The sequence below is a fragment of the Panthera leo genome, chromosome C1 (genome assembly GCF_018350215.1).
Source record: "Panthera leo isolate Ple1 chromosome C1, P.leo_Ple1_pat1.1, whole genome shotgun sequence".
NCBI classification, from domain to species: Eukaryota; Metazoa; Chordata; class Mammalia; order Carnivora; family Felidae; genus Panthera; species Panthera leo.
Genome location: NC_056686.1, coordinates 107,153,192 through 107,162,002, shown reverse-complemented (window position 1 = coordinate 107,162,002; position 8,811 = coordinate 107,153,192). Strand labels below are relative to the sequence as shown.

At 49.8% G+C, this 8,811-nt stretch overlaps 1 long non-coding RNA gene across 1 annotated transcript; it reads left to right on the top strand.

Moving 5' to 3' along the window:
• The first annotated feature begins 6,500 nt into the window (after positions 1-6,500).
• Positions 6,501-8,594, top strand: LOC122228739. The gene is made up of 3 exons (XR_006206727.1): positions 6,501-6,587; positions 7,500-7,656; positions 8,382-8,594. It is a non-coding gene; the product is annotated as an uncharacterized LOC122228739 (long non-coding RNA).
• The last annotated feature ends 217 nt before the right edge of the window (positions 8,595-8,811 follow it).

The window sequence follows — 8,811 nt, the reverse complement described above, 5'->3', positions numbered from 1 at the left end:
ATCTACTCCTGAAATCATTGTAGCACCACATGCTAACTAACTTGGATGTAAATTAAACAATAAATAAATTAAAAAAAAGATTATTCCTGTTCAGATGACTCACCTAAAGAAAAATAAACAAATAAATAAAAATAAAAAATAATGGTAAACAAGTATTCCTAAAGACCTCAGTATACTAAGTGCCCATCCTACTGCCTGGCACACAGCAAGCACTGAGTAGATGGGTGTGGGTAGGCTGACAGAGAGCAAATGATGAATGGACAGAATCAGGTAAGCAGGTGAGGAGGAAGAAAAAGCAGAAGGAGGTGAGAAAGAAGACCCAAAGGGTCCTTAAATCCAAGAAGCATATGTGAAATGATACAGGTAGTAAGTATGGAGACATGCAGACGGGGCCAGTTAGGTCTAGCTAGTAAAGATATGAGAGGATATAGGAGTTCAGTCAGCCCTCTCAGACACTAAACCAGGAGAGACAAGTAGTGTGCTCCAAGAGTGTCTGCACTGTGTCAGCCAGCAGAGTTTGGCTGCTGTGCCCTCCAGGCCTTTTGGGCTCAGGCCAGTCTTTCCAACCTGTAGAACCCCCACAGTGGGCAGTGCCCACTGCCTGAAAATCTTTCTGAAATGGCACCTTTAAACTGACACAGTTACCCCCCACTTGGACTGGCTGCCTGATGGGGTCCCAGGCTTACCAGTAATCAAGGCTATCAGCTGTTACCAGAAGGTATCTCAATCCATTTCACACTGCCCTGAGAAGGCAGTCCATATTCCTCCAATTGTGTCATCAGGGGGAATATGCACATTTGTGCAGATTAGCACTTAGAATTAGGCAGTGGTCAGGTCCCCCAAGTAACTCGCTAATGGAACCTAGCCTCTCCCTACAGATGCCCTGGTTCAGATCCCAGACTCCCCTGACCTGTGCCACCCATGCATGTGTAGCATGTATTCTGTCAGCTGTCCTTTAGCTCTTGGGGCCCTCCAGGTCTGTTGGGCTGAAGCTGGTCCCCAAAACTTGCATATCATTCAGGGTGGACAGTGCTCCTTTCCTAAAAATCTTCCTGAGATGGCAGCTTTAAACTGGAGACTGTCAGTACCCACTTGGACTGGCTGCCTGATGGTGTCTTGGGCTTACCTACAGTAATCAAGTCTCCCTGGTATGCCTTAATAAAGGATGACCCAGCTAACTGGCTGGGCTGATGCTGGAAATGCAGTACAATTTCTTCCATCCCAGCCTTCAGAGGTAATATGCACATGTGTGGAGAGTAGAGCTTGCAGTCAGGCACACTCTTGGCCTTGCAAGAGCTGGATCCTGAGACCTGGCCTCTATAGACCCTTGCCTGTTCCAGATCCCTGCCAGCCCTAATGCCCAGTATACACTCCTTCAGCAGGTCTTGGACACTGGGGACCTCCAGGCCTGGGGAGTTGATGCCTGGCTCCAAATGACTGCAGGGTCTATAGGGTGGTGGAAGCCCAGCCACCCAAATCACTCAGGCAGCAGTTGTAAATTGGTGACAGTCAGTCCTGTTAAGGTTCCAGGTGTCTCTTATTGGAGGATTCACCAATAAGAGGATTCCTGCCTCACATTAAGAAGCCCACTATCCTCCAGCTCTGCCTACAGGGGAAATGGGCACATTTGTCCATCCTAGGGCTTGTGAATGGGCGTACCCCTTGTTCCCCCAAAGCTATCTCCTGTGACCTGTAATCTGCAGACTCTTTCCCTGTTCCAGCTCCCTGGCAACCCAGACCTGCATAAACCACTATGCTCTGTTCATGTTCCTTCAGGAGGTCTTGGTTAGATAAGGTGCTCCACTCCTGTGCATCCAGGGCCTGAATCCAAACACCTGCATAGTGGTGTAGTGGGAGCTCACCTCCCAAAAATTTTTCTGAGGCAGTGAAACTGCAAATTTGCCACAGTCAGTCCCCATTTGGACCTGCAGCCTGATCTGGTCCCAGGTGTCCCTGTATCAGGGCTCCCGGGTGTCAGTTATTAGAGCAAATAACAGCCAGCCACCCAGTCCTGATCCGAATAGTCACTGCTAAGGTGGAAGATGCTGAGCTTCCAGGTTAGAAAAGGGTTTCACAGGTCAAGCAGGCCTATGTCTGTGCCTCATTCACATACGAAGTTTGAGCCCTGTGGTCAGAAAAAAAAGTCATCTCCCAGCCCAAGTGATGTCCATGGCTACGTCTGCCTTCTCCCAGGCCACGCAAAAGGGACCAAGGCTTGAGTGCTCATCCAAGGCTTGTCACTAACTGGCCCTGTGGCTTTGGCTGGCCCCTCAGTCTCTGTGAGCCCACCACCCCTCATCTGTAGGAGGTGGCATTAGACTCAGGGGATCTCTGAGCGCCCAGCTGCCTTACCCCTCCCTCTCCTCATTAAGTGAGCTGGACATGAACTTCACAGGGGACTTCCCTGCACCGTGACCTCTCTGTCCTACAACAGGCTGTTTCTACATGTGCATGTTTCATGCTAGGTGCTTCTGTTCCTGGGAGTTCAAAGAAGCCATCATTTTGCTCCAAGTGAAATGGGGAGTGAACTGGTTCCCAAAGGGGGAGTGTGGGATCTGGACAGTGGCTCTGAGCAGGGCCATCATCACCCGAGGTGGTGGGGAAGCTTTCACTCTAACCCAGTGGCACCAGAGGCTCCTCAGGACGGCAGCCTCTCCCCTCAGCTCATCCTCCTAACGGGCTGTCACTGAGCACCTGGCTCTGCGACCACCCAGCTCTCACTGCAGCTCAAGGAGCCACCAGCAGGGCCTGACAATGGACTCACCCTGTTGCATTTTTGTCTCTAGGTGAAGTCCCCGAGGGCTCTGCCAGGTACCCCAGTCTTGTGACCCTTGCCTTCCAGGAGTCACTCAAGAGGAGAAGCCTTCAGGCAGCAGGAAGGATGGGCCCGCCCCCTTGTTGTGCAGATCCCACCTGCTGAGGAGACCTGGGCCCCACTCCTCCACACCTGCTGGAGGGTCCAGGAGTCACAGGTGTGGCCTGGTGCAGGAGGGCGAAAGGCAGAGAGCCTCTCCTATAGTTAAGGACACCATCAGCCAGGGTGTGCTTGGTCCAGTCATGAGCAAAACATACATATGAATAGACACTTTTCCAAAGAAGACATCCAGAAGGCTAACAGACACATGAAAACATGCTCAACATCACTTATTATCAGGGAAATACAAATCAAAACCATGATGAGATATCACCTCACACCTGTCAGAATGGCTAAAATTAACAACACAAGAAACAACAGGTGTTGATGAGGATGCGGAGAAAGTGGAACCCTCTTGCACTGTTGGGAATGCAAACTGGTGCAGCCGCTCTGGAAAACAGTATGGAGGTTCCTCAAAAAGTTAAAAATAGAGATACCCTATGATCCAGAAAAATAGAGCTATACCTATGAACTATTAGGTATTTACCCAAAGAATATAAAATTACAGATTTGAAGGGGTATATGCACCCCAATATTTATGGCAGCATTATTAACAATAGCCAAACTATGGAGAGAGCCCAAATGTCCATCGACTGATGAATGGCTAAAGAAGATGTGGTGTGTGTGTGTGTGTGTGTGTGTGTGTGTATAATGTAGCCATCAAAAAGAATGAAATCTTGCCAATTGTAACAAAGTGGATGGAGCTAAGTGAAATAAATCAATAAGAAAAAGACAAATACCATATGATTTCAATCATATATGGAATTTAAGAAACAAAACAGGGAAACATGGGAAGCGGGGGAAGAGAAGAAAAAAAAACAAGCCACAAGAGACTCTTAACAATAGAGAACAAACAGGGTTGATAGAAGGAGGTGTGCGGGAGATGGGATAGATGGGTGACGGGTATAAAGGAGGGCACTTAGGATGAACACTGGGAGTCCCTTTTGCTGTATGATGTAACATATTCACAGGTCCTGGGATGAGACTGGGGACCTCCTAGGCAGGGGGCATCATTCTACCAACCACCACACTACCAACTCAGGTGACAACTAATGTTGGATGTCCCCTACCCCCAAATCTTTTTTTTCTAAGTTTTTTTAAAAAAATTCTTATTTATTTTTGAGAGAAACAGAGACAGCACGAGTGGAGAAGGGGCAGTAAGAGATGGAGACAGAGAATCCCAAGCAGGCTCCACACTGTCAGTATAGAGCCAGATGCTGGGCTCGAACTTACAAAACCGTGAGATCATGACCTGAGCCAAAATCAAAAGTCCAACACTTAACTAACTGAGCCAGCCAGGCGCCTTTTTCTAATTTCAGCAATTTAGTAAAAGTCAAATACACGTCAAGGCACAAGGGAGACAAAGGCAAATCAGAAACCAGAGCGCGCGGGACAGGACCATGAAATTGCCCCAGGACTAGACTCTTCCGAGTAGGTGCTGCTTTGTTTTCCAGACCTGGCTTTTCCCCACGGAAGGCGGACTTTGCTGGCGGAAATCTCCTCCAAGGGGAAGCGCGCAGCGGGGGAGGAAGGGAAGGCGGAGGCAGAGTGGGGCGCCGGGACCCCACTAACCTCTGCTGTGACTTCTGGGGGCGGGGGAGGGTCTCAGTGGGCTCAAGGCAGGTTTCCGTGGACCCTCCCTCGCCTCAACCTAGGGATCCTGGTGCGCCTCCCCCGGGCGGCCACGAGGGGGCGCCGCGGCCCCGCCCCGCGAACGCACCTGTGCGGGAGCAGGCCGCGGCAGTTCTCAGCCGGCAGGTGTGGGTTCGCGCGCCCAGAGCTGCCAGACGTTCGGTTCCCCCAGCGCGGGTGTCCAGGCACGGGGGGGACGGGGGGACTGGCTTGGGGGCTGAGCCCCTCAGGTGGAGTCATCGCATTGTGTCTCCTTCAAACCGGGCTCTGAGCAGAGAGAGAGCGCGAGGTGTGTGGGCGCTTCTCCGGCTGGGGGACGTCCTCCCTCGTGTTTCTCTCAGGCGAGCGCAGTCGGCCTGGTGCTGGCCGCCGCGTGAGCGCCCCGACTGGCGGAGGGGGCGGGGCGGGAGCTGGTGGGAGAGGGAAGACGAGCTGTAAGCAAATCAGTGTGGAGGGGAGAAGACGGAGGAGACCCGCAAGGAGAGGAAGGAGGAGGGCGGGGGGGGGGGGGCGGGAGGAGGAGGAGAAGCATCAGAGTTGAGATCCCGGTGGAAGGGGAGCTGGCGGCAGGGAGACCGGGTGTGTGGAGCTGGGTGGTGCGGGGAGGGGCGGGGAGTGAGAGGAGGTGGTTGTATTCTGAACGGGGCGTGGCCTTATGTAAATGAGGCCGCGGTGGGCGCCTTTCCGGGAGGTAGAATTCCACAGGCTGTGGAAATGCCCGAGCGGTTGCTCGGCTTGTCTGAGGAAGACGTGTGTGGGGTGAGAATGGCTGAGACGGGAGTGGGTGCAGAGGGTTTGGGGGTGCGGGGAGGCAAGTGACCGTGTGTGTACAGTGTGAGGCCTGTGAGGCTGCATTGGGGCGGGTTGAGAACACGGTACATTTTCTTGGTATGAGGTAGCGGGATGAAGGACGTGACACTTCCCAGAGTGAGGCTTTTTCACTTTATTTTGGGCTTCGTGATCCCTGCGTAGTTTCTTAAATGTGGGATTGTCCCGACTGCATTCGCGCTTTCTTATGGTAATCGGTGTTTAAGATGTCGGATGCGTTTTGGTGTCTGTTTTGCTGTGTGTTTGTTTGGCTGTGTGTTTGTTTGGCTTGTTCTTTTAATTCAAGTGTTTTACCCTCCATTGTCAGAGATGCTTAGTGAGTAAGCACCAAAATGGTCCTTCTCCTCTACTTCTGTTCACTTGTTCGTTTACTTTTAGTTTGTGATTCATTTTCAATTTCTCATTTGCTTTATGTAGAAGATAATTTAGAGTAACGTCCAGGACGGAGTTTGTATTTAAATGATTCAAGTTCGTTTCAACCTTGTCTTTGGTAAGGAGATTTTACATTTTTGCATATTTATTTTTGGGGGTGGTGGTGCTGGCTGGCCCAATGCGCGGGTGCGGGTCAGTTTTAGGGTTGGAAGTAAGGAGCCAAACGTTTGGCGGCGGGGGGGGGGGATGGTCAGGCTGAACCACGTCTCAGGATCCCCTCCTACAGCTCCATCCCGGGGTGGAAATGTCATGGCGAAAATGTGGCTTCCACGGGGAGATCTTTCCCGTTGGTCACTGGCCCCCATCCGATATTTCAGATATCCATGGTGGGCCCCCTTAGGGCCAGAGCCCTGGCCAGAGTTAGGGTTAGGTCCCAGGAGGCTCCGGGCGCCGAACCCCCTCAGTGCAGTGGTCTCCCCGGAGGGCTGAGTGGAGGGCACGTGGGAGGTTGCGGGTCAGGCTTTGTCTCCGCCCTCAAGGGCCCATCTAGAGTGTGGGTCACGCGTAGGTCGGGCCTCATTTTCCTCCTGGCGCAGTCGACGACCCTGCTTTGGAAATGTCATGGAGAGCTTCCCAATTCCACGCTGAATCATCCCGCGCTGGTTTTGGGGGGAAGGGGTAGGGAGAGCGACTGGGGAAGAGGGGAGGGGGAAGAGAGGCCTGTTGCGTCATGAATGGGGCGTGACCTTATGTAAATCAGGCGGTTCCGGGCGGTAGAATTCCTGGGGCTGTGGAAGTCCCAGAGCTGTTGCTTGGGTTGTCTGAGGAAGACTTGTGTGGGGTGAGGATGGTTGAGACGGGAGTGGGTGCAGAGGGTTTTGGGGTGCAGGGAAGCAAGTGACCGTGTGTGTTCAGTGTCAGGCATGTGAGGCTATGGGGGTGGGAGGAAATTGAAGCTATGCTACCCAGTCAGGACAGATACTACCCCTGGAGGTAGTTTTTACAGGGCTGGGCTTATCCATTTGCGTTTTGGTTGTGCCAGTTATTTCCCTAAAGGTGGGCAACTTGGTTGTGTGTCTTGTGACAGAAGTGTGCTGAGTTTATGCTTTTTTTTTTTTTTTTTTTTGGTAGGGATTTGGAAATCAAACTTGGTTCTGTAAAGTTGTTGAATTTCTTTGTTCTGTTTTATTTTAATAAAAATAAAGTCTTTGGGTATATATAGCTCTTCCCCCCTTTTTTCTTTTTGTAGTTTTCTAGTTACTTTTTGACAGTAAAGAAAACGGGTTCACTTTTAGGAGGAAAGAAAGTGTAACTTTGGTGAGGTTGTTGTGTGTCTCTTCCTGGAGAAGAGAAGTTAGTTGGGGTTGGCTGTTACCTGTACAACAATCCCCAGAAAACTCAAGACAAAACCCAGACTTCCCATCAGGCCACAGCATTTGTGTTGGGCCTTCCTTAAAAGACTTTCAGGAGAATACGATTTAATGAGATTGACACACCTCTAAAGAGGTATGGCAACTCTGGCCACATGGACAAAGGATGGGTTTTCACCATCAGCTCTGGGACAAAAGGTGGTGGGCCCTGTGCTTGCTCTCAGGCTCAAGTAAAAACTGTCCTTACAACCCTGCATTGATTTGTAAATATATGTTTTAAGGGTTTTCTGGCTTTACGTTTTCACTGGGGCTGTGGCTTTTACTCTGTAAAAGTCTCTATTGAGAATTTACATTGATGGTTTCCAACTTTGGTTTTCACTTAGGGGAACCACACCATTATGGACTCACAGAAACTGGATTTACTCTTTTGTCTATAACAACAAAACAAAACCACACAAGATATACAAAATGCAGATTTCCAAGATACTGGGCATCAGGCAAAAGAGGACGGCAATTCCAGACACTTGGAAACACACACAGGTGAGCCAAGCCCTACACAACATATGTGCTGCCTCGAGAGAGTTTCCAAGTAAGGTGCAGGGAGGGAAAACTGAAGAGGAGCCCAGTGTACTATGTGGAGTTGAGGACACTGAGCTGCGAGTCCACAGGACGATGTGGTGGGGAGGGCAGAGCTGTGAAAGTCAATTAGCAAGAGCTGTTGGGGGGCCCTAAGTGTGCAGCACAGTCCTGCTCTGTGCCTCCATGGGCGCCAACTCCAGCAAGTCAGGGAGCAATCTTGTGAAAGGATTAGAGGGAACAGAGCCTGTACCTCAGCACTGGAAATACAGCCTGTTGCCAACAGATAGACTGGAAAAAGTAACCCCCCTCACTCACGAGGCAGGAGGACTCAGGGAGGTCTTGCCACAGTGTTGGGAACTCCTAATTAGCCCTTTGCTGAGCACTGCTCAGGACCACTGAAAAATCATTAAAGTAACACCAGACATGATCAAACTGTTTCCAAGTAACTGAAATGCATCCTTGATCAAAGCTCAGGATTATAGAAAACACAAAAATATCCAGCAACCAAACAAGGTAACATTCCCACCGGCCATTCCATCCAAGATTTTGAGGTGTGCAGAGCAACAGGGGAAATGACCCTTAATGAGGAGACAGTTCAATCATCTGAAAATGACCCAAAGCTGACACAGGTATGAGAATCACCAGAGGAGGACATTAAGGCGTTTCTTATAATTGTATTCCATCAGTTCAGAATGTTCAACAGGTAAATGGAAAATGTGAAAAAGACCCAATCTCACGTTAAGCGATGAAAACCACAATGCCTGAAGAGAAGTGTACTGCAAGGGGTTGACAGCAATAGAAAATGCAGAAGAAAGACATTTCATAGGACTTGTTTTGAATCTGTAGACCCCGTTGGTTAGTATTGCCGCCTTCACTCCATAAAATCTAATCCATGAACACAGGATGTCTTGCTATTTCTTTAGTTTTCTCTAATCTCTTAGAGCAATGTTGTATAGTTTTCACTGTAAAAGTCTTTGCTTCCTTGAATCAGTTCATTTATAGATATTTTATTGTTTGGGGTGCTATTGTAAGTGCAATTGTTTTCTTAATTTCCTTTTCAAATTGGTCTTTGTTGGTGTAGAGAAACACAACTGATTTTTGTCTATCTTGTCCTCT